The sequence below is a fragment of the Macrotis lagotis genome, chromosome 8, assembly GCF_037893015.1.
Source record: "Macrotis lagotis isolate mMagLag1 chromosome 8, bilby.v1.9.chrom.fasta, whole genome shotgun sequence".
NCBI lineage: Eukaryota > Metazoa > Chordata > Mammalia > Peramelemorphia > Peramelidae > Macrotis > Macrotis lagotis.
This window is the reverse complement of record NC_133665.1, coordinates 56132139-56157880: the sequence shown is the minus strand read 5'-3', so window position 1 is coordinate 56157880 and position 25742 is coordinate 56132139. Positions and strand designations below refer to the sequence as shown.

General features: G+C 36.6%; 1 pseudogene; it reads right to left on the bottom strand.

Moving 5' to 3' along the window:
* Positions 1–364: 364 nt before the first annotated feature.
* LOC141494812 (histone-binding protein RBBP4 pseudogene) lies at positions 365–1802 on the bottom strand (annotated as a pseudogene).
* Positions 1803–25742: the final 23940 nt, after the last annotated feature.

The window sequence follows — 25742 nt, the reverse complement described above, 5'->3', positions numbered from 1 at the left end:
ATTGGTTACAGAGGAAACCAGGAAGGGTAGGCCAGTCTACAACAGGATAAACTATACCCTATAAAGTCAGCCATGCCAGTTTTAGTCTTTGAATCTCCATAAACAAAGGGAAACAAGTTCAGATACAATGCTAATACCTCAGTGGCTCAGACTCCTCACTTGGATATAAATCCTACCCCATTCTAATTTTATTAAATTAGTCCAAAAAAACTTGCAATTATAGCTTAGGAAGAAAAATAAAACACTCATGGTCCATTTTCTGTGGCTAAATCAGATTTCAGAGCTGGATTTGCTCATAAAAAAGTTCTTGGAAAAAAATTAAATATGGGTCTGTGGCTCTGCTAAGTCACCCCGCCCCCACAGTTTATATTCAGAAATCATTCACTCTCTGGGTTAACAGGTGCCTATAGAAGAATGTCTGGACAAAAAGTCTGTCTCAAAACCAGTGTTAAATCAATCTCAGTTTGGGAAGAAAGGGGAGTCTAAAAATCAGCACCAATGCAGACATGTCTAGGATCCTTGTCCTTCTGGATCCACGCTTCCTTCAGGGTCTTCATCATTGTATATATTCTCAGCCATCTGCCAAACTTGCATGATATTGTCTTCTGATACAGAACAAATAACCCAAGGTTCATTGGGGTTCCAAGAGAAATTGGATATCTTGGCAGTGTGACCACCATGAATAAACAATAATTCTGGTGGTCCATCTTCTACATCTTCAGAGGACTGTTCTTCTCCAATTTTACTTAAATCCCAGACATTTAGCCTGTGACCAGTGCCACTAGAAGCCAAGATAGTTTCATTGTGGGGAGACCATTGAACCTGGAATATTTCATCTTTATGTGATTCAAAGGAATGTAACTTTAGTTTCAGATTTCTAAGATCCCACAATGCAACTGTCTTATCAGCTGATCCTGTGGCAAGAATAAACTCACTATAAGGACTGAAAGAGAGACAGTTTACTTCAGCAGTGTGGGCATCCACTGAGTGACTTGGTTTAGAAGTATTGTTTGACTGTGTGTCCCAGATCATGAGCTTCTGATCATCAGCAACTGATCCAAAGAGAGATTCATAGAGCAGGTGCCAAGAAACATCTTCAAATACTGCTGTATGTCCTGTGAATATGGCCTTTGCATCCACTACTTTACCTTCCTTTGGAACTGCACTGATGTCCCATAAGCAGATGGTATGATCATCTGATGCACTAAGCAAGTGTCCACTGAGATTTGGGTTCCACGATAGCCCATAGCCCTCCTTTTGATGTCCCCAGAGATGCAAGTCTAGGTTACATTCCCCAGAAGGATCTGGTTTCGAAGGGTGCTTGGTGTAGTGGAAAACAAGAATATCACTGGATGGAGTCTTTGTTGCAATGATACAAGGATTCTGGGGCATATAACGGGCCTTGTTCACTTCACCTTCATGGTTAATCTTGATTTCAATCTCAATTTTCCCATTAACTGAACCAAAGCCTCCAAATTCTCCTTTCTCACTGTCATAGTGAGAGGCATCAAACTGAGCATCATCATTAGGAAGCTGCACACCAGCTATCACAAGATAGTTCTGTTCATCTGATGTGTGTGTACCCAGGACAAGTCGATGAATGCTGAAATCCTTCCCTTCAAGTCTGGTCACATCTGGAAGCCACTGTGCAGTTAAGCTGGGCCACTCAAGGGCATGGGTCATCACTAGGTCATAGAGAAAAGGAGTATTTTTTTCCATATTTTATATTCTTCATTGATCACTTGTTCTTCTACAGCATCATCAAAGGCTGCTTCCTTGTTGGCCATGGCGGGCGCAGGCAGGCGCAGCAGTGGGCGGCCGGAGCGGTGGGCAGAGAGGCCGGGGGCTGCTGGGGTCGTGGTGCGGTGGAGGGGTGGGGGAGCAGGGACTGCTCCAGGCGAATGTCTTCTTTTCCCCTGAAAGAGTATGTTCAGTTTTGCTGGGTAGTTGATTCTTGCTTGTAAACAGAGCTCTTTTGCCTTCTGAATATCATATTCCAAGCTCTATGAGCCCTTTAATGTAGACACTGCCAAATCCTATGTAATCCTGACTGTAGCAACACAATATTTGAATTTTTTTTTCTGGCTGCTTATAATGTTTTCTCCTTGACTTGAGAGTTCTGAAATTTAACTATAATATTCCTGGTAGTTTTAATAATTCTGGCAATTTTCATCTTGAGATCTCTTTCAGGAGATTACTGGTGGAGTCTGAATTTCTATTTTACCCTCTGCTTCTAGGATATCATATCTAAGCTCTATTTTGGGTCATAACTTTTAGGTAGTCAATAATTTTTAAATTTTCTCTCCTGGATCTCTTTTTTAGGTCAGTTGTTTTTCCAGTGAGATATTTCACATTTTCTTCTTGTTTTTCATTCTTATAGTACTGTCTTATTGCTTCTTGATTTCTCACAAACTCATCAGCTTTCCTTAGCTACATTCTATACTTTAAGAAATTATTTTCTTCAGAGAGCTTCTGTATCTCCTTTTCCATCTGACCAGTTCTGCTTTCTAAGGTATTCTTCTCCACATTGATCTTTTGGACCACTTTTTCCATGTGACCTAAACTGGTTTTTAAGATGTTATTTTCTTCAGTATTTTTTGTATCTCCTTCAACAAGCTACTGACTTGGTTTGTATGATTTTCCTGCATCGCTCTCATTTCTCTTCCCAATTTTTCCTCTACCTCCCTCTCTTGATTTTACAGAATATTTTTGAGCTCAATCATAGCCTGACACCAATTCAATTTTTTTTCAGAGTCTTTGGATTCAGAAACTTTGACTTTGTTATGTTCTGAGTATGTTTTTTGATCCTCCATAGGACTAAAGTAATTTTTTCTTCTGTGGTTTGCTCATTTCCCCAGCTTATAACTTGATTTTAACTGTTTTTTTAAGTTGTGGCTCTGCTTTCACGGTGGAGGACATCCCAAGTTTTTGAGGGGTTTTGCAGTTGTTTCAAGTGCTACCCCACCCCCACCCCAGGGCACCTGCAATTTCTCAATTCCTCCAAGGTCTTATGAAAGGCTATAATTGCTGTACTCTATTTTATGGGTAATCTCAAGGACTCCATTCTATCCTAGAACTATGAGGAGGGTCTCTGCTCTGCAGCAGGCAATAAGCTCTGTTGTACTTCTGCTCCTTTCCCTGAAACTGAAGTTCAAACTATGAACTGGATCAGGGGATATGGGTGAAGCAACAGAGTCCTATTTCAGGGATAACAGAGAGAGCTCTGCAATCTTCCATGACACCCTTATCATCTTTGGGATGAGTGCTCTGGAATCAACTGCCAGATGACTCCCTGATAGGTGGCCCTCCAGCCTTGCTCCTGTTCCCGTTGGGTCAGGTCTGCACTGAGTCCTGTGCTGTACTGGACTCTACTCTCACTGTAGTACAGCAGAGTTTTCTGGCTGACCTTCCAAACTGTCCTTGTTAATCAATTGAGAAATTGAGAAGTCTGGAAACTGCCATCCCTGCCAAGTACCCAGACACCCCTAGGGACTGGGGTGTCTCAAGTTCTAGTCCTGTATAGCTGAAGCCTGTGCGCTCTGGTGTAACCAGGGCTACACTGTGGACCCTTTCTAACCCCTTTCTGACAGACCCTTCTCTCTGATCTTTCAAAGTATCTTGGGCTGGAAAATTGTTTACCTCAGTCCTTTTGTGGGTTCTGCCATTCTGGAATTTGGTTAGAGTCATTATTTAAAGGTATTTGGAGTTGTTTGGGGGAGAGCTCATGGGGAGTCCCTGCCTTTACTCTGCCATCTTGGCTCCACCCCCTAGTATGTGTTTTTTGAAGACAATATATAGCCTGCAGAAATACATATGCATAGGTTAGTGGCTTAGTTTCTGAATTATACACTCATCCCTAGGGTATTACACTGAGGATCTGCTGCTGTGTTGATATTGAGCTATTGACAACTAATAACTTTGAGCCTGGTCATTCATTCAAACAGCTTGGAATCCATCTATCAGTCAAGTAATTAATGAATATTTATTAAGTCACATGAGCCAGACACTGTGCTAAGCACTATCATACTATACTATTATCTAATCCATATCTCTCCATCTTCTCCATAGAAATAGTATGAGATATTTTATCAAAAATTTTAGTAAAAAAGAAATCATTCCTATCCATAGCTTTCCCCTCATCTAGTTTTTGAAATTCTGCACAAGCAAATGAGATGTATGGCATTATCTGTATTTTTCCTTTATTTCAGCTATATTATTATAAAGTGCTGGGCAGGCACAATGTATGAAAATATTCACATCACATATAGAGGGGCAAGTTCATAACTTCTTTTGACAAATTACTTAATATTCCATATCTGGAAACAAAAGAGTACATAATATATTGTGAAGAATTGCTACTGGAATTGTTGTCTTGATTTGAAATGTTTGTAAAGTATATTTTCAATCAAAATAAATCAGAACATTTTAAAATGGTTTCTAAGATTTTCTGCTTGAGTACTTGAGACTGAAAGATTAACAATGCAGTTCAAATGACAAGTATTACTTTTATATTATTATTACTAATTGAAATTTAGACTTAAAATTTGAATTAATCAATATATTAAATACACATACACAGATATATACATGCATATGAACATGCATACAAGTATATACATGTGCAAAGACTGTGTATGTCTATATGTGTCTTGTGATACATGGACATTCATATATACATGTCTATGTGTATGTTACATATGATATGTGATGTGTGTCTTGCATATGTATGGATATTTGCAGATTATGTGGATGTATATATGTATGGTATATGTGTTCATTTGCTTGTATATATATATTATGTGTATATATATGTTAGTGCAATGAATATATATATATATATGTATATTATGAACTGGCCTGAAAATGCCACCTTTTAGAATATAATTTGCTTAGAGGTTAGGTTCTTAATAAATGCTTCATGATTGGCAAGCATCATTCTGTTAATACCATCTATTAAACAGTTTTGCTTACAAAATTGAAAAGACAGAGCTTAAATATAGTAAAACAATGAAGAACCATTTAATAAGTTTTTAAAAAGTACACATTTGTAACATAAAAATTCATTATGGAGATAATTGGAAGATATCAGAGAGAGCAGAGCCAAGAAGGCAATTTGAAGTTTGCATGCTCCCAGAGCTTTTCCATAAACAACTCTAATTGAAGGCTCTACACAGACATTAAAACTACAGATCCCACCAAAAAAGGACAGCATTGAAACAAGTTTTCAACTGTAGACATCATGGAGGATCTTCAGTGAAGATGTGTCTCTTTAGGGGAAAAAGGAAAGTAAAGCCCAGCTAGGCAAGAGTGAAAAGAAAGTCTGCTGTAGGCTTTTAGCCACAGTGTAGTCTGGGTCCTGAACAGTTTGACAACAGCATTGGTCCTGGCAGTTATATACTAAGGAAGCAGGGTGAGTTCCAAACCCCAAAAAAAGTCTGAACCCTGGGGACACTGGGGCAAAAGTCAGGACTTGGTTGGGGCAAACTATTGCATAAACAGAATGTGATCATAAAGGAGGAAACAAGTCTCTGCAAAGGCAATACCTAGTCAACCTCTTGGCCCATGATAAGCCAGGGATCAAACTCCAGTCCCATCATAAAAATCTTGGGTCTATATTCCCTGTTTCCCTAAAACATAACTCAAACAATCAAAATGAGCAAAAAAAACTAAAATCATAGAAAGCTACTATGCAGGATAAAGATGATAGTAATACCACCTTAGAAGAAGAAAGCAGTCAAAAATTACCTATAAGGGCAGTCTCAAAAGAGTCTATGAATTGGACTAAAAACCAAAAGCTCACAGAAGAACTTAAAAAGAAGAGAGGAAGAAGAAAGATGAAGAAAGAGAATAAAAGTTATGCAGGAAAATAATGAAAAATTGACTAAAGAAATTAACTCCTTTAAAAGAAAAAAATAACTGGAAAAAAGAATGTAACGCTTCCAAAACTAAAATTGACCAACTGGAAAAGGAATTCAACTTATCTAAAGCTCAAATCAACCAAATGGAAGGGGAATGCTACTAAGCAAAAAGTAAAATTAAGCATAAAGAAGGAAACTAACTGAAGAAAATAAAATCCTAAATATCATAATTGGACAAATAGAAACCAATGAATATATGAGACTATAAGATCCCATCAAACTAAAAAAATGAAGAAAATGTAAAGTACTTTTTTAGGAAAAACAAACACCCTAGAAAACAGCTTCAGGAGAGATGATTTACAAATTATTAGACTACCAGAAAGCCTAGATTAGAAAAAGAGCCTGGAAAAATGTCTTTCAGGAAATTATCACAGAAATTCTCCAAATCTGTTAGATCAAGAAAATAAAATAGCCCTTGAAATAATGCATAGAACTTCTCCAGAAAGAGACCCTAGGATAAAAACTCCAAGGACTATTATAACCAAATTCCAGAATTCTTAAATACAGGAGAAAAATACTTCAAACAGCAAAAAAGGAAGCAATTTAAATACAAAGGAATCACAATTAGACTTAGACAGGATTTATCAGCTTCAACACTGAAGGTCTGGAGGTCCTGAAATGCCCTATTTCTTTTTTTTTTTTTTTGAATTATAAAGATTTTATTTATTTTGAGTTTTACAATTTTCCCCCTAATCTCCCCACCACAGAAGGCAGTCTGTTTATCTTTACATTGTTTCCATGGTATACATTGATCCAAATTGAATGTGATGAGAAAGAAATCATATCCTTAAGGAAGAAACATAAAGTATAAGATATAGCGAGATTACATAGCAAGATACCAGGTTTTTTCCCCTAAATTAAAGGTAATAGTCGTTGGTCTTTGTTCAAACTCCACAATTCTTTCTCTGGATACAAATAGTATTCTCCATCATAGACATCAAAAAGTTGTCCCTGATTATTGCACTGATAGAATGAGCAAGTCATTAAGGTTGATCATAGCCCCCATGTTGCTGTTATGGTGAACACTGTTTATGCATCTCTTTCCAGGCTTCTCAGAAATCCCATCCTTTCTGGTTTTTAAGAGAACAATAGAGTTTGATAATGTGCATATAACCATTCCCCAATTGATGGACATTCCCTTGATTTCCAGTTCTTTGCTACCACAAATGGAGCTGCTATGGATATTTTTGTGCAAGTGATGTTTTTACCCTTTTTTATGATCTCTTCAGGATGCAGACCCTGTAGAGATATTGCTGGATCAAAGGGTATGCACATTTTTATTTTCCTTTGGGTGGAATTCCAAATTGCTCTCCAAAAGTGTTGGGTCAGTTCATAGCTCCACCCACAATGAATTAGTGCTCCAGATTTCCTATATCCCTTCAAACATTGATCATTGTCCTTTCTGGTCACATTACCCAATCTGAGAGTTGTGAAGTGGTACCTCAGAGATGCTTTTATTTGCATTTTTCTCATAAGTTATAATTTAGAACAATTTTTCATATGACTGGATAACTTTGATTTCCTCATCAACAAATTACCTTTGCATATCCTTTGACCATTTGTCAGTTGGGGAATGGCTTGTGTTTTTTTCTTTATAAATTTGAGTCAGTTCTCTATTTTAGAAATGAGTCCATTGTCAGAAATACTAGTTGTAAAAATTATTTCCCAATTTACTTCATTTCTTTTGATCTCAGTTATAGTGGTTTTGTTTTTCAAAAGCTGTTTAATATAATGTAATCAAACCCTTTCCATAGATTTGATGGTAAACTATTTCTTATTCTTCTAGTTTATCTATAATATTGTCTTTTGTGTCTAAATCCTGTATCCATTTTATCTTATTTTTGTATAGGGTGTGAGATGTTGGTCTAATCCAAGTTTCTGCATTACTAACTTCCAATTTTCCCAACTGTTTTCATCGAGGAGTTCTTTGGACTCTTTGGTTTTATCAAACAGAAGATTACTATAGTCATTTCCTGCTGTCTCTTTTTCACCTATTCTATTCCACTGATCCACCACTCTATTTCTTAGCCAGTACCACACAGTTTTTTAAAATTTTTTTCCACACAGTTTTAATGACTGATTCTTTATAATATAATTTTAGATCTGATAGGGCTAAGCCACCTTCTTTGAATTTTTTTTATTAAATCCCTGGAAATTCTTGACTTTTTATTTCTCCATATGAATTTACTTACAAATTTTTTCTTAATTAAAGTAATTTTTTTAAATGTTGATTAGTAGGGCACTAAATAAGTAGTTTAATTTAAGTAGAATTTTCACTTTTATTATATTATCTCAGCCTATCCGTAGGCAGTTGATATTTTCCCAGTCATTTAAATCTGATTTTATTTGTGTAAGAAATGTTTTATAATAGTTTCCATAGCATTTCTGAGTCTGCCTTGGCAGGTAGACTCCCAAGTATTTCATACTGTCTGAAGTTACTTTGAATGAGGATTTCTCTTTCTATTTCTTTCTGCTATATCTAGCTAGTCATATATAGAAATTTTGAGGATTTATGAGGGTTTATTTTTATATACTGTGACTTTGCTAAAGTTGCTAATTGTTTCTAGCAGTTTTTTAGATGATTTTTAGGATTCTCTCGATATACCATCATGTCATCTGCAAAGAGTGAGAATTTTGTCTCTTCCTTCTCAATTCTCCTTCAATTTCTTTTTCTTCTTTTATTGCAGAAGCTAAGATTTATAATACAATATTGAATGGTAGTGGTGATAATTAGCATCCTTGTTTCACCCCTGATCTTATTGGGAGTGCCTCTATCTTATCCCCCCCCCCTGCATAAAATGATTATTGATGGTTTCAGATAGATACTGATTGTCATTCTAAGGAACAATCCATTTATTGCTACACTCGCTAGTGTTTTTAGTAGAAATAGGTGCTGTATTTTGTCAAAGGCTTTTCCCAGTATCTATTGAAATAATCCTATGATTTCTGTTCGGGTTGTTATTATTGATATAGTCAATTATACTAACAATTTCCTAATATTGAAACAACCCTGCATTCCTGGGATAAATCTAGCTTGATCATAGAGCTTAACTCTAGTGATAACTTGCTGTAATCACTTCGCTAAGATTTTATTTAAGATTTTTGCATCTATATTCATTAGGGTAAGGCACTATTAGGGAAATTTGTCTATAATTTTCTCTGTTTGGACTCTTCCTAGTTTAAGTATCAGCACCATATTGGTGTCATAGAAGGAGTTAGGCAGAGTTCTGTTTTCACCTATTTTTCAAAAGAGTTTATATAGAATTGGAAACAATTGTTCCTTTTCTTAAAGAGTTCAATGACTCCTTGTTGAATTTCTTTTTCTAAGATAGGATTATTTAGGTATTTAATTTCCTCTTCATTTAACCTGGGCAACTTATATTTTTGTAAATATTGATCCATTTCACTTAGATTAGCAAATTTAGTGACATACAGTTGGGCAAAATAATCACAAATTATTACTTTAATTTCTTCCTCATTTGTGGTGAGTTCACTTTTTTCATTTATTATACTAGTAATTTGGCTTCTTCTTTCTTTTGTTGAATCAAGTTAACCAACGGTTTATTGATTTTATTTTTTTATAAAACCAACTCTTGGTTTTAGTTATTAATTCAATAATTTTCTTCTTTTTGATTTTATTAATTTCTCCTTTAATTTTTAGAATTTCTAATTTGGTATTTAACTGCAGGTTTTAATTTGTTTTTTCTCTAATTTTTTTAGTTGCATGCTTACTTAATTGGTTATCATATTCTTGTAAGTATCTAAAGATATAATATATTCCCTAATACCTTGTCTGTATCCCCTAGGTTTTGGTAGATTGTCTCATTTTTGTCATTTTCTAGGATGAAATCATTAATTCTATCTATAATTTGTTATTTGATCCACTCATTTTTTCTTTTTTTTAATGAAAGATTTTATTTATTTTGAGTTTTACAATTTCCCCCATTCTTGCTTCCCTCCCCCATCCCCCACAGAAGGCAGTCTGTTCGTCTTTACTTTGTTTCCATGGTATACATTGATCTAAGTTGAATGTGATGAGAAAGGAATCATATGCTTAAGGAAAAAAATAATATAAAAGTGATGGCAAAATTACATAATGAGATAACTTTTTTAAATTAAAGGCAATATGGTTTGGTCTTTGTTTAAATTAGACAAATCTTTCTTTGGATATAGATGGTATTCCCCATTGCAGACAGCCCCAAATAGTCCCTGATTGTTGCACTGATGGAATGAGCAAATCCATCAAGATTGATCATCACTCTGATGTTGCTGTTAGGGTGCACAATGTTTTTCTGGTTCTACTCAACTCACTCAGCATCAGTTTATGCAAATTTTTCCATGCTTCCCTGAATTCCAGTCCCTCCTGGTTTCTAATAGAGCAACAGTGTTCCATGACATACACATACCACAATTTGTTAAGTCATTCCCCAATTGAAGGACATTCACTTAATTTCCAATTCTTTGCCACCACAAACAGCTGCTATGAATATTTTTGTACAAGTGATGTTTTTACCCTTTTTCATCATCTCTTCAGGGTATAGACCCTGTATTGGTATTACTGAATCAAACCTTATGCACATTTTTATTGCCCTTTGGGTGGAATTCCAAATTGCTCTCCAGAAAGTTTGGATGAGTTCACAGCTCCACCAACAATGCATTAGTGTCCTAGATTTCCCACATCCCTTCAAATATTGATCATTGTCCTTTCTAGTCATATTGACCAGTCTGAGAGGTGTGAGGTGGTACCTCAGAGATGCTTTAATTCATTTATCTAATAAGTAGTGATTTAGAGCAATTTTTCATGCCTATGGATCGCTTTGATTTCTTCATCTGTAAATTGCCTTTGTAAATCTTTTGATCATTTGTCAATTGGAGAATGGCTTGTTGTTTTGAAAATTTTACTCAGTTCTCTGTATATTTCAGAAATGAGTCCTTTGTCAGAAATACTAGTTGTAAAAATTGTTTCCCAATTTACTACATCTCTTTTGTTCTTGGTTACAATGGTTTTGTAGATCCACTTATTTTTTAAATTGAGTTTATTTAAATTCCAGTTAGTTTTGGGTCTATCTCTCTATGGCCCATTATTGCATGTAATTTTTATTGCATTATGATCTGAGAAGGAAGTATTCACTATTTCTGCCTTTCTGCATTTGATTATAAGGTGTTTATGTCCTAGGACATGGTCAATTTTTGTGTAAGTGCTGTGTAATGAAGAAAAAAAAAATGTATATTTCTGTCTATCCCCATTAAACTTTCTCCAAAGGTCTATCATGCCTAAGTTTTCTAACATCCTATTTACTCCTTTAATTTCCTTCTTTATTTTATGTTTAGATTTATCTAAATCTGAGAGAGGAAGGTTGATGTCTCCCACCAGTAGAGTTTTGCTGTCTATGTCTTCCTGTAACTCATTCAGCTTCTTCTCTAAGATTTTGGCTGCTACATGACTTGGCGCATACTTATTTAGTATTGAAATTGCTTCATTGTCTATGATACTTTTTTTTTTAGTTTTGCAAGGCAAATGGGGTGAAGTAACTTGCCCAAGGTCACACAGCTAAGTAATTATTAAGTGTCTGATGCTGGATTTGAACTCAGGTACTCCTGACTCCAGGGCCAGTGCTCTATCTACTGTGCCACCTAGCCACCCCATTTATGATACTTTTAGGAGGGTATAATTTCTTTCCTTATCACTTTTAATGAGATCTGTTTTTGCATCTGCTTTGTCTGTGATAAGGATTGCTACCCCTGCCTTTTTCATTTCATCTGAAGTAAAGTATATTTTACTCCAAACTTTTACCTTTACTGTATATGTATCTCTCTACTTCAAATGAGTTTCTTGTAAGCAGCATATTGTAGGATTCTAGGTTTTTAATCCACTCTACTATTTACTTACATTTTATGGGAGAGTTCATCCCTTTCACATTCAAAGTTGTAGTTATTAACTCTTTATTGCCCTCCATGCTATCTTCCCTTTTGTATTTTTCCCATTTTTTTACCTTATCCATATTCCCTAGTACTTGATTTCTAAATACCACCTCCTTCAGTGTGTTTGTCCCCTTATATACAACCCACTACCCTTTCTTTCCCTTTTCCCTTTGCCCCTTCTTCCTTCTCTTACTTACTTTCTTTAGTTCCTCTTTTCCTCCACCTTTCCCCTTTTAATAGGTAAGATAAGTTTCTTAACTCTGTGTGTGTGTATGTGTGTGTGTGTGTGTGTGTGTGTGTTCATGTTAATCCTTCTTTGAACCAAATCTGATGAGATTTAGGCAATTCTCACCTGTTCCCTTCCTCCTCTCTATTTAAATAGGTCCTTTGTACCTCTACATGTAATGTGATTTAGCCCATTTAGTCTCCTCCATCCTCTCATCTCTTTACTGCCCCCTTTTTTTTTGAGGAGATATTGTTTTTTAAAATATTCTATTAGTCAATTCATGGTTAAGTCATTAGCATCCATTACTTTTGACTAAGTATATTCTCTCCAATAGAGTTACAATTCTCAAGAGTCATGAGAATCTTTCTCCTGGGTGGGGATATAGCCAGTTTCATCTTATTTGATAGCAGTTTTTTTTCTTTTCCATTTTTTATTTTTTCATGTATCTCTTCACTCTCCTGTTTGAAGTCCAAATGTTCTATTTATATCCTTTTCATCAGGCAAAGTTGTAAGTCTCCTATTTTGTTAAATGTCCATCTTTTCTCCTGGAAGAGAAGGCTCAGTTTTTGCTGGATAGTGAATTCTTGGCTGCATTCCAAACTCCCTTGCTCTTTGGAATATTATATTCCAGGCCCTTTGATCCCTTAATATTGATGAAACCAGGTTCTGTATAATCCTTACTGTGGTTCCTTGTTATCTTGTTTCTTTCTGGTTGCTTGCAGGATTTTTGTCTGGTAGTTCTGGAATTTAGCCACAATATTCCTTGGTGTTTTCATTTTGGGATCCCTTTCAGGAGTAGATTGATATATTCTTTCAATAATTATTTGGCCCTCTGGTTCCATGATATCAGGCAATTTTCTTTCATCATATCCTAAAATATGGATCCAGATTTTTTTTATCCTCAGTGTTTTCAAGAAGCCCAATGATTCTTAAGATATCTGTCCAGCATCTATTCTCTAGATCAGTCATTTTGTGGATGAGATATTTTACATTTTCTTCTAATTTTTTTAAATTATTTGGTTTTGTCTAACAGATTCTGGTTGTCTAGTGAAGTCATTAGTTTCCACAGATTCCATTCTTTATTTTAGAGAAGAATTTTTTTTCATTTACCTTTTTTAACTATTTTTCAAATTGGTCAATTATATTTTTGAAGGAGTTCCATTTGCCCAATGGTGGTTTTGAGAGAATTATTTTATTTTTGCACTTGTCCAGTTGTATTTTCCAAGGATTTGTTTTCTAGTTGCAAGTATTGATTTTCTCTTGCATTTCTTTTACCAATTTTTCCAATTGATTTTTAACCTCCTTCCTTATCTCTTCCAAGATGTCTTGCTGGATTGGAGACCAATTCATATTCTCCTCAGAAATTCTAGATCTGAGTCAGGATCTTTGTCTTGTAGGTAGGGGAGGGGCTGGTTCACAAACCTTTGGTATTGAAATCCCTAGTGGCTTTATTCATTGGGCTTGGTAATTCCAAGTTGGCCTTTGAGGAGAGGGTCCTGGTTGCTTTTTCTGGAGTGTCTGTGACCTTAATTAGTGGCCCACTCTTTGGCCTGAGGGGTAGCAGGTGCAGCAGGGACCTGATTATGCTTAAACAATGTGGGCTAGGCCCTTGGTGTATATAATTAATCTCCTAAATCCTCACTCAGCACTGAAGGAGTTCTGCTGCCCACACCTGAGTCTGGGGGGGGTGGTTACTGTGTTTGTTCTGGGAAGAGTCACTTTCTCTCACTGGGTGGAGGGGGCTATGGGACTTAGCTGGAAACATGGGGTTTCCACTGAAAATACGAGACTTAACCAGAGAAACACTGTACATCCTAACAGTAACATGGGAGTGATGATCTACCTTGATGAACTCACTCATTCCATCAGTGCAACAATCAGGGATAATTTGGGGCTGTCTGCAATGGAGAATACCATCTGTATCCAGAGAAAGAATTGTGGAGTTTGAACAAAGACCAAGGGCTATTACCTTTAATTTAGAAAAAAAACTGCTATCTTATTGTCTGATCTTGCTATCTCTTATATTTTATGTTTCTTCCTTAAGGATATTTCTTTCTCATCATATTCAATTTGGATCAATGTATACCATGGAAACAATGTAAAGACTTGCAAATTGCCTTCTGTGGGGGGTGGGGAGAGGGAAGTAAGATTAGGGGGGAAATTGTAAAACTCAAAATAAATAAAAACTTTATAATTCAAAAAAAAAGGAAAAAAATATGAGATTCCTGGCCCTGGTCTTCCAGACCAACTGAGCTGACCTGATCTATTTCTGGCCACACTCTGGAAGTTTAACATCAGCCTTGCTGGAGCGTTCCCACCTGCAGTGCACACAGACAAAGCTCCCACTGCTGTTCTCAGGTTTTCCCCCCAGTCCTCACCTCTCTGCCTCAGTGCTGGCTCTCTGTTCTCTACCTCTGGCTCACCCACGATCCCCTGAGACAGACCTTGTTGGTAGATATTCTTCTAGCTTCTTTTTCCTGGGCTTTGTGGATCCAAATTCTGTGAAGAGGCTTGATTCATATTAGTTCAAAGGGAAAGCCAAGAGACTGTAGGACAGTTTCACTCTGCCATCTTGATTGGAAGACTGGGTGTTTACTCTAAACCTATGTGTCTCACATTTCTTTTAACATATTTTAATTCAGGGGCAGTTAGGTGGTGCAGTGAATAGAGCACTAGCCCTGGAGTCAGGATTACCTGAGTTCAAATCTGGCCTCAGACATTTAATTACTTATCTGTGTGGCCTTGGGCAAGCCACTTAACCCCATTGCCTTGCAAAAATCTAAAAACAAACAAACAAAGGCATATTTTAAAGCTTTATTGTTCATAGAGGTTAGCATTTTCTCTGCTGAGGGCATCTTAGACTGCCAGTGTCTCCCATACATTATTTACATGTATGTAAAGTTCTTACCAGAGACTTTCAGAGTATCCCTGTACTTAGAGTACTTAGAGAATCTCTAATTGATTAAATCAGAAGTGACTTTGCTTTACTGGTTACTTAGAGATTTGTTGTACCATAGAGGCAGAAGGTGAGAACATACTCAGAAGTGTTGGACATAAAGAGATTAGGAAGTAATTTTATTTTAATCCATTCTTTAATTAATGAGAGTTTAAGTATCATGAATGGGTAGTTGGGGGGGAGTGTGGGAAAGAGTATGCTTGGGGGACAGGGTACAAATCATTCATGAAATGATTTGGCTTTTCATAATGTCTTGGCTCATGAGGATTGTGTATCAGGGACTTGAAAGGGGGATAAGGTATAAAGGGATTATAATATGATGTGATTCATGACTCTTGAGAAGTGCATTTCTTTTTTTTTGCAGGGGGGGGTGTGGTTTGCAAGGCAATGGGTTAATCAACTTACCCAAGGTCATATTGTCTGAGGCTGGATTTGGACTCAGGTCCTACTGATTCCAGAGCCTGATACCTAGCTGTCCCTGAGAAGTGTATTTTTTTTAATTCTTATTTATTTATTTATTCTTATTTTGTACAAATAATATTTTTATGCATTAGTAAAATATTCTTATTTAAGAGTGAACATAATACCCCCTCCTCCCAAAAAATATAGACCTACATGAGCGATAAAGTAGAGAAAAAAAATTAAAATTAAATTAAAAAATAATAATAATAGTAGGTGTGGCAAGGTGGCAAAGTGGAAGGTGCACTGCCCCTGGAGCCAGGAGCACCCAAAGCCCAAATCTGACCTCAAACACCAAACAATCCCCCAGTTGTGTGACCCCGGGCAAGCCACCCAGCCCCATTTGCCCTGCAAACTCCCCCCCAAAAAAATAATAATAAAAAATGTGCTACAGTCTGTGTTCCAACACCTCCAGCTCTGTCACGGGTGTATCACATTCTTTATGATAAGTCCATCACAAAAGTTACTTCCATATTTTTCCACCATTGCCATTGCTGATTGCAACTCCCTCCATTTGTACTTCTCCACTACCATATACTATATTTTCTTTCTTCTTTCACTCTGTCTCTACTATAGGGTAGCTGAGTGGCACAGCAGACAGATCCCCAGCCCTTGGGTCAAGACATCACTAGCTCACATACCACCCCTTAGGCCCAGCATACATCCAGCCCTATGGTCCCAAACAGGCCATCCAATCCCAGCCCCTTGCAAAAAGTAAAAAAGAAAATGTGTTATATCTGACCACTCTCCCCCCATGGTCCATCCTCTGCTCCATCATTCACATCCCCCCTTACCCCATTCCGATTCTCTCTTTCTTACTCCAGATGTCTATACCCAATTGAGTATATATGCTGTTTCCTCTCCTAGCCACCTCTGATGAGAGCAAAGATTCCCTCATTTCTCCTTGCCTTCTCCCCTTCTATATCATTGCAATAGCTCATTGTAATTAAAAAAATCTTATTATATGAAATATCTTAGCCTATTCCACCCCTCCTTTTTCTTTCTCCCATTACATTTCCCTTTTAGCTATTGACTCCATTTTTCCACTACATTATATCTTCAAATTCAGCTCTTTCCTGTGCTTCATTTATAAACGCTCCTTCTACCTGATCTATTAAATGAGAAGGTTCATATGAGTATTATCAGTATCATTTTTCTATGCAGGAATACATGTAGTTTATCATCATTAAGTCCCTCATATTTTCCCCTTCTCCTCCATTCTCTATGCTTCACCTGAGTCCTATATTTGAAGATCAAACCTGTTCAGCTCTGGCCATTCCAACAGGAACATTTGAAATTCCCCTGGTTCATTGAAAGTTCATCTTTTTTCCTGGAAGAGGATGTTCACTTTTTCTGGGTAGTTGATTCTTGGTTGCATTCTGAGCTCTTTTGCCTTCCAGAATATTATATTCCAAGCCCTATGAGCTTTTAATGTAGTTGCTGCTAAGTCCTGTGTGATCCTGATTGCAGCTCCATGATATCTGAATTGTGTCCTTCTTACTGCTTGTAATATTTTCTCTTTGACTTGGGAGTTCTGGAACTTGGCTATAATATTCCTTGGGGTTGTTTTTTTTTGGATCTCTTTCTTGGGGAGATCAGTGGATTCTCTCAATTTCTATTTTGCCCTCTGCTTCTAGGATATCAGGGCAATTTTCCTGTAGTAATTCTTTTAAAATGATATCAAGGCTCTTTTCCTGATCTCATGACTTTCAGGTATTTCAGTAATTTCTAAATTATCTTTCCTAAATCTGTTTTCAGTTGTTTTTTCATTGAGATGTTTCACATTTTCTTCTAATTTTTCATTCTTTTGGTTTTGAAGTATTGTGTCCCGATTTCTCATAAAATCAGCAGCCTCCCTCAGTTCCATTCTACATCTGAAAGATTTGTTTTCCTCAGAGAGCTTTCTTATATCTTTTTCTATCTCCATCACTTGATATTCAGTCTTTTTTGAGCTCTGTCATAGCCTGAGCCTAATTTCTGTTTTTCTTGGAGTCTTTAGATGCAAGAGTTTGTACTTCCTCATCTTCAGATTGAGTGTTTGATCCTTTTTGGGATCATAGGCACAATGTTTTTCAATGATGTTCCTCTTTTTTTCTCTACTTACTCATTTCTCCAGCCTCTGCCTGGTTTTGGTGCTTCCTGAGCTTTTGAGTATTATTAGGACACCCACCCCCCCCACACACACACACAAGGATCTCTGTGTGTGAGGCTCTGTCTTCCTTCCTGGTCTGTGAAGGACCACAAGCACACTCTTCTGCCACGGGGCTGAGGTGGTGGTGGGGGAACCTGCTATTCTATGGAAGACCTAGACTGTGATCAGGATCTGAATGTGGTCAGAGCCCCAGAGTCCTATTCCAGGGACAGAGGACAGACCTTGGCAGCCTCTCTCCACTCCCCTCCCTAGGCTCAGCACTCATGCCTGGTGGCTCCTGCTTACTGGCTCAGCCTGCTTCCAGTTCCTGGATCTGGGCTGCCAAGGTCACACTGATTGCTGAGTGCCCTGAGGGCTGGGCTTTGTTCGCTCTGGTGGAGGTCCCCCTTTTGATCCCCCAAGTTGTGATCAGTGCTCCCCAAGGTGTGGATCAGGCAGCTGTCCCTGCTGCTGTGAGCCATGGCTCCCAGCTCCCTGGGGCTGCCTCCAAGAGGCTGAAGCTCCTTTGTTCTGGTAGGCTACCCCTCCAACCTTGTGGAGTGGAGCCTTTCCCTTCTTTTCCAGGTTACCTTGGGTTGGAGAACTGCCTCACTGGATCCCTCTGTAGATTCTGTCTCTCAAAAATTTAGTTAGAGTACTTAGTTTATAAGTTTTGAGACAGAGGACCTAAGAAATGATTGATCCTCTCCTATAGCCATCTTGGCTCTGCCCCCTGAGAAGTGTATTTCTAATAGGACAGAAGAGGGAAGGATATTTAGTGACTATGGGACAATGCTGCTTATCAGTCAATGAATAAATCAGCTTTTGATTATATTTGATTGATAGTACTTTGATCTTATCAAACAATCAGTAAACAAACTTTGATTGATGGTACTTAGATTAATAGTACTTCTATTAGGTCAGATAAAAAGATTATAATTCCATAAAAACAAAATAAGTACAAGACAGAGTTAAAACAATAAAAACATAAAAAAAAGAAGGCTAGGTATTAGTGGATAAATAACACCAGGTGAAGAGGTACAAAGACATACTATAGTAGAAGGGAAAAAAAGGAAGGTGTAACCATTGAGTAAATCTTATTCAATAGATTTGGCACAGAGAAAGATTAAGATATGCTCCCATTTGGGTTTAAAAATCTATAAACCTCTTCAGGAAATGGGGGAGGGGGTGCAGAGAAAAATTGAAGAAAGGTCTGATAAGAGGGAAGGTGAAGGTATAATTGGAAAAAACTGAATTAAAATTTAATAGAAAAGTTAAAGAGGAAGGGGAGTAAAACTTTGGTGAGGAAGAATAACAGAAAAGGAAAAAGAAAAGTATAAATGGGAAAAGATAGCATGAAGGAAAATAAAAAATTTAGTCATCTTAATTTTAAATGTAAATGTGATGAAATCTCCCATAATATAGAAGCAGATTGTAAAATGGATTAAATACCAGAATCCTATGACATTTTGTTTACAAGAAACACATTTGAAACAGATAGATACACAAAGGATAGAGGTAAAAGACTGGAGCAAAATATATGATACTTCAGCCAAAGTAAAAAAAGCAGCGATAGTGATACTGATCTCAGATGAAGCAAAAGCAAAAATAGATCTCATTAAAGGGGATAAGAAAGGAAACTACATCTTCTTAAAAGGCACCATTGACAATGAAGCTATATTATTATTAACCATTTATGTACCTAGTGGTATAGCATCCAAATTCTTTTTTTTTAGGTTTTTGCAAGGCAAATGGGGTTAAGTGGTTTGCCCAAGGCCACACAGCTAGGTGTCTGAGGCCAAATTTGAACTCAGGTACTCCTGACTCCAAGGATGGTACTCTATCCACTGCACCACCTAGCTGCCCCTAGCATACAAATTCTTGAAGGATAATCTAAGTGAAACAAGGAAACATAGACAGGAAAATATTAATAATGGGGGAAGTCAATTTCCCTCTCTCAGAACTAGACACATCTAACCACAAAATAAACAAGAAAGGAGTTAAGAATGTAAATAAAATATTAGAGAGCTTAGTTATGGTAGACCTCTGGAGAAAATTTAATGGGGATAGAAAAGAATATACTTTTTTTCTCTGCAATACATGTCACCCATAAATGCATGCTTTTCAGATCATAATACATTAAAAATTACATGAAATAAAGGGCCATGGAAAGACTATACCAAAGATTAAGTGCAAATTAATAAATTTAATTTTAAAAAAACAAGTGAATCAAACAGGAAATCATAGAACTAATCATTTCATCCAAGAAAATAACAATGAGACATAATACCAAAATTTATGGGATGAAGCCAAAGCAGATTTTAGAGGAAATTTTATATCTCTAAATGCTTATCTGAATAAAATAGAGAAAGAGGAGATCAATGAATTGAATATACAACTAAAAAGCTAGAAAAAGAACAAATTAAAGGTCCACAGTAAATACCAAATTAGGAATTCTGAAAATCAAAGGCGAGATTAATAAAAATAGAAAGTAAGAAAACCATTGACCTAACAATTGGGCTGATGAAAAAAATCCCAATAAAATAGATAAACCTTTGGTTAAACTGATTTAAAAAAAGATAGAAGAAAACCAAAGTACCAGTATTAAAAATGAAAAGGGTGAACTAACATCCAATGAGGAGGAAATTTAAGAGATAATTTGGAGCTATTTTGCTGAAGTGTATGCCAATAAATTTGATATCCTGAGTAAAATGGTTAAATACTTACAAAAATACAAATTGCCCAGATTAGCAGAAGAGGTAATAAAATATTTAAGTAACCAATTTCAGAAAAAGAAATTTAAAAATCAATAATCTTCCTAAGTAGATGTTTCCAAGTCCAGATGGATTTACAAGTGAATTCTACCAAACATTTAAGGAACAATTAATTTTAATTCTACATAAACTATTTTTTTAAAATAGGAGTTCTACCAAATGTCTTTTATGATATCAATATGGTACTGATACATAAACCAGGAAGAATCAAAATAAAGAAAATCATGAACCAATCTCCCTAATAAACATTGATACAATAATCTTTAATAAAATTTTAGCAAAGAGATTACAGCAAGTTATTATATATGATCAGGTAGGATATATACCAGGTAGAAATAGGAAAACACTCAACATAATTGCACATATCAATAGCAAAACAAACAAAAATGAAATTATTATTTCAATAGATGGAGAAAAAGCCTTTGACAAAATGCAGCATTTATTCCTATTAAAACACTAGAGAGCATGGGAATTGAATGGAATTTTCCTTAAAATAATAAGCAGTATCGATCTAAAACCCATCAAGAAATATTTTATGTAATAGAAATAAACTAAGAACATTTCAATAAAATCGGGGTGAAACAATGTTGCCTGTTATCGCCATTACTATTCAATATAGTCATAGAAATTTTAGCTTTTTCAATAAGAGAAGAAAAAGAAATTGAAGGAATCAGAACTGATAATGAGGAAACAAAGCTTTCACTCTTTGCAGACGATATGATAATATACTTAGAGAACCTGAGAAAACAAGTTAAAAAAACTGCTTGAAACAATTAACAAATTCAGCAAAGAATCAGGTTATTAAATAAATCACATAAACCATCAGCATTTCTATATATGAATATCAAGAGCAAGAGATAGAAAAAGAAATTCCATTTACAGTAACTATAGACGACATTAAATACTTGGGGAATCTACCTCCCAAGACAAACCTAGAAACGGTTTGTACACAATTACAAAGCAATTCTCACACAAAGTTAGATTTAAACAATTGGAAAAATGTCAACTGCTTATGGTTAGGTCAAACTAATATAATAAAAATGACAATTCTACCCAAATTAAATGACTTATTCTGTGCCAAAAACCATCAAACTATCAAATAACAATTATATTGAGTTAGAATAAATACAAACAAAATTCATCTGGAGGAGCAAAAGATAAAGAAGATCAAGGGAGCTGATGAAAAATATATAAAGCAGGGTAGCCTAGCCCTGCCAGATCTAAAACTTTACTATAAAGCAGTAAGTATCAAATCTTCCTGGTACTGGTTAAGAAATAGAGTTGTGAATCAGCAGATTAAAATGTGTTCATAACAAACAGTAGTAAATGACTACAGTAATCTACTGTTGAGAACCCCAAAGAAATTAGCTTCTGAGATAAGAACTCATATTTCACAAAAATAGTTGGGAAAATTAGGGAAAAAGTATGGCAGAAACTAGACATAGACCCACATCTCACTACCTATACCAAAATAAGGTAAAAATGGGTATAGAATTTAAACATAAAGAATGATACCATAGACCAATTAACAGATCAATAAATACTCTGTCAGATCTATGGAAAGGAGAAATTTATGACCAAAAAAGAAAGGGAGTATATTATAAATTGCAAAAATGAATATTTTTGACTACATAAAATTGAAAAGTTTTTGCACTAATGAAACCAATGCTACCAAAATTAGAGGGAAAACAGAAAGCTGGGAAACAATTTTAAAAACTAGGGGTTCTGATAAGGTTTTCATTTGTAAAATTATTTTTTTAATTTTATTTTTTAAATTCTCATTTTGTACAAATTTTTTTTTAACATTAATAAAATATTCTTGTTTAAGAATAAACAAAATACCCCTCCCCCCATGAATATAGACTTGCTTGGGCGATAAAGTAAAGGGGAGAGAAAAAAAATTTAAATTAAAAAAAAAATAATAGTAATAATTGTAGGTATGGCCAGGTGGTGCAATGGAGCCATGAGCACCCGAGCCCACATCCAGGCCTGTAGACCCAACAATCACCCAGCCATGTGACATGCAAGCCACCCAATCCCCATTGCCCTGCAAAAACCAAAAAGAAGAAAAAAAAAGACCCAAAATAAAATAAAATAGTAATCATAGTAGGAGTGGCTGGGTGGCAGACAGAGCACTGGCCCTTAAGCCAGGAGCACCTGGGTCCAAATCTGGCCCCAGACACCCAAAAATCACCCTGCTATGTGGCCCCAGGCAGGCCACCCAGCCCCATTTGCCCTGCACCCTCCCCCAAATAATAATAATAATAAAAAATGTGCTTCAGTCTTTGTTCCAACACCAACAACTCTGTCATGGGTGGATCACAGTCTTTATGGTAAGTCCATCGCAAAAGTTGCTTCCATATTTTTCCAATGATGCAATTGGTGATTGCAACTCCCTCCTTTCTTATTTCTCCACTATCATGTACTATGTTTTCTCTCTCCTTTCACTCTGACTCTGCTGTAGGGTTGCTGAGTGGCACAGCAGACAGACCCCTGGTCCTGGAGCCAAGAAGCCCTGAGCCTCCATACCACCCCTTAGGCCCAGAGTCCACCTGGCCCTATGGTCCTGGACAGGCCTTCCAATCCCAGCCCCTAGCAAGAAGTAAAAAAAGGAAATGTGTTATATCTGACCACTCTCCCCCTATGGTCCATCCTCTCCTCCTTTATTCACATGCCCACCCCTTCCCCCTGCTCCCCCCTCCTTCTTACTCCAGATGCCTATACCCCATTGAGTATATATGCTGTTTCCTCTCCTAGTCACCTCTGAGGACAGCAAAGGTTCCCTCATTCCCGCTTGCCTCCCCCCCTTCCATATCATTGCAACAGCTCATTGTAATAAAAAAAGTCATATTGTATGAAATATCTTGGTCTATTCCCCCTCTCCTTTTTCTTTCTCCCATTATATTTCCCTTTTTTTCTATTGACTCCATTTTTACACCATATTTTATCTTCAAATTCAGCTTTCTCCTGTGCTTCAACTATAAAAGCTCCCTCTACCTGCTCTATTAACTGAGAAGGTTCATATGAGTATTATCAGTGTCATTTTTCTATGCAGGAATACATTCAGTTCATCATCATTAAGTCCCTCATATTTTCCCCTTCTCATCCAGTCTCTATGCTTCACCTGAGTCCTGTATCTGAAGATCAAACCTTCTGTTCAGCTCTGGCCATTTCAACAGGAACATTTGAAATTCCCCTGGTTCATTGAAAGTCCATCTTTTTCCCTGGAAGAGGACATTCAGCCTTGCTAGGTAGTTGATTCTTGGCTGCATTCTAAGCTCTTTTGCCTTCCGCTATATTATATTCCAAGCCCTACGAGCTTCCAATGTAGTTGCTGCTAAATCCTGTGTGATCTTGACTGCAGCTCCATGATATTTGAACTGTGTCCTTCTGGATGCTTGTAATATTTTCTCTTTGACTTGGGAGTTCTGGAACTTGGCTATAATATTCCTAGGGGTTGGCTTTTTGGGATCTCTTTCTCGGGGGGGATCGGTGGATTCTCTCCATTTCTATTTTGCCCTCTGCTTCTAGAATATCAGGGCAATTTTCCTGTAGTAATTCTTTGAAGATGATGTCAAGGCTCTTTTCCTGATCATGACTTTCAGGTATTCCAATAATTTTTAAATTATCTTTCCTAAGTCTGTTTTCCATATCAGTTTGTTTTTTCAACAAGATATTTCACATTTTCTTCTATTTTTCATTTTTTTGGTTTTGAAGTATTGAGTCCTGATTTCTGGTAAATTCATCAATCTCCCTGAATTCTATTCTTTGTCTGAAGGATTTGTTCTCCTCAGAGAGTTTTCTTATCTCTTTTTCCATCTGATCAATTTTGATTTTTAAAGCATTCTTCTCCTCCATAACTTTTTGAACTGTTTTATTCATTTGACCTAAGCTGCTTTTTAGCATGCTATTTCCTTCAGCATTTTTTTGGATTTCCTTGACTAGGCTGCTGACTTCATTTTCATGTTTTTCTTGCATCTCTCTCATTTCTTTTCTCAGTTCTTCCTTCTAACTTCCTCATTTGATTTTCAAAAGTCTTTTTTTAGCTCTGTCATAGCCTGATCCCAATTTCTGTTTTTCTTGGAGTCTTTAGATGCAGAAGCTTGTGCTTCCTCATCTTCAGACTGAGCATTTAGATCCTTCCTGGGCTCATTTGCAAAATATTTCTCAATTGTGTTCCTCTTTTTTATCTGCTTGCTCGTTTTCCCAGTCTTAGCCTGGTTTGGGGGTATTTCCTGAGCTTTTGGGACACTCCCACAAGGGTCTCAGTATGTGAGGCTGTGTCCTCCCTCCTGATCTGTGAATGACCATAAGTGCTCCCCTCTGCCATGGGGCTGAGATGGGTGGGGCCCTGCTGTTCTATGGGGGGGCCTATGATGTGATCAGGATCTGAATGTGGTCAGAACCACAGAGTCCTGTTCCAGAGGCAGAGCCATTTGCAAAATTAAATAGAGAAACTGCATCAAATTTATAAAGTTTCAAATCATTCACAATTTATAAATGATAAAAGGATATGAATAGAAAGTTATCAAATAAAGAAATTAAAACTATAAATAATCATATGAAGAAATGCTCCCAATCATTACTGATTAGAGAAATGCAAATTAAAACAGCTAGGAGGCAACACCTCACACCTATCACATTGACTAAAATGACAAAACTTTGGAGAGGTTGTGGGAGGATTGGGACATTAATGCATTGTTGTTGGAGTTGTGGTCTAATCATTCTGTAGAACAATATGGAACTATGCCCAGAGAGCAGTTATACTGTCCTTTGACCCATCAATACCAATACTAGGCCTATATCCAGAAGAAAACATTAAAAAATGTAAAAAGCCTTGCATGTTCCATGTAAGGGAAAAAAAATGGAAGCTAAGGGGATGCCCATCAATTGGGGAATGGCTGAACAAGCTATGGTATATAATTGTTGCAGATTACTATTGTTCTATAAAGAATCATGAATGGTCAGACTCTAGAGAAGCATGGAACTAATTACAGGAACTGATATTGAGGGAAGGCAGCAAGACAATATTGTACAAATTAACAACAATGAAAAAATTTTGGGGGCATTTGGTGGCACAATGGATAGTGTGAACTCAGGAAGACCTGAGTTCAAATCCAGACTCAGACACTTAATAATTACCTAGCTGTGTGACCTTGAGCAAGTCCATTTAATGTGATTGCCTTGCAAAAATAAATAAATAAACGAAAAAACCAACAACACTGTGAGTTGATGAACCTTGATGGATGCAGCAATTCTCAGTCATTCAAAGATCTAGGAGACCTGCTATGGACAACATTATCACATCCAGAGGAAGAATAACAAAACAAAACAAAACAAAAAATCATTATGATGA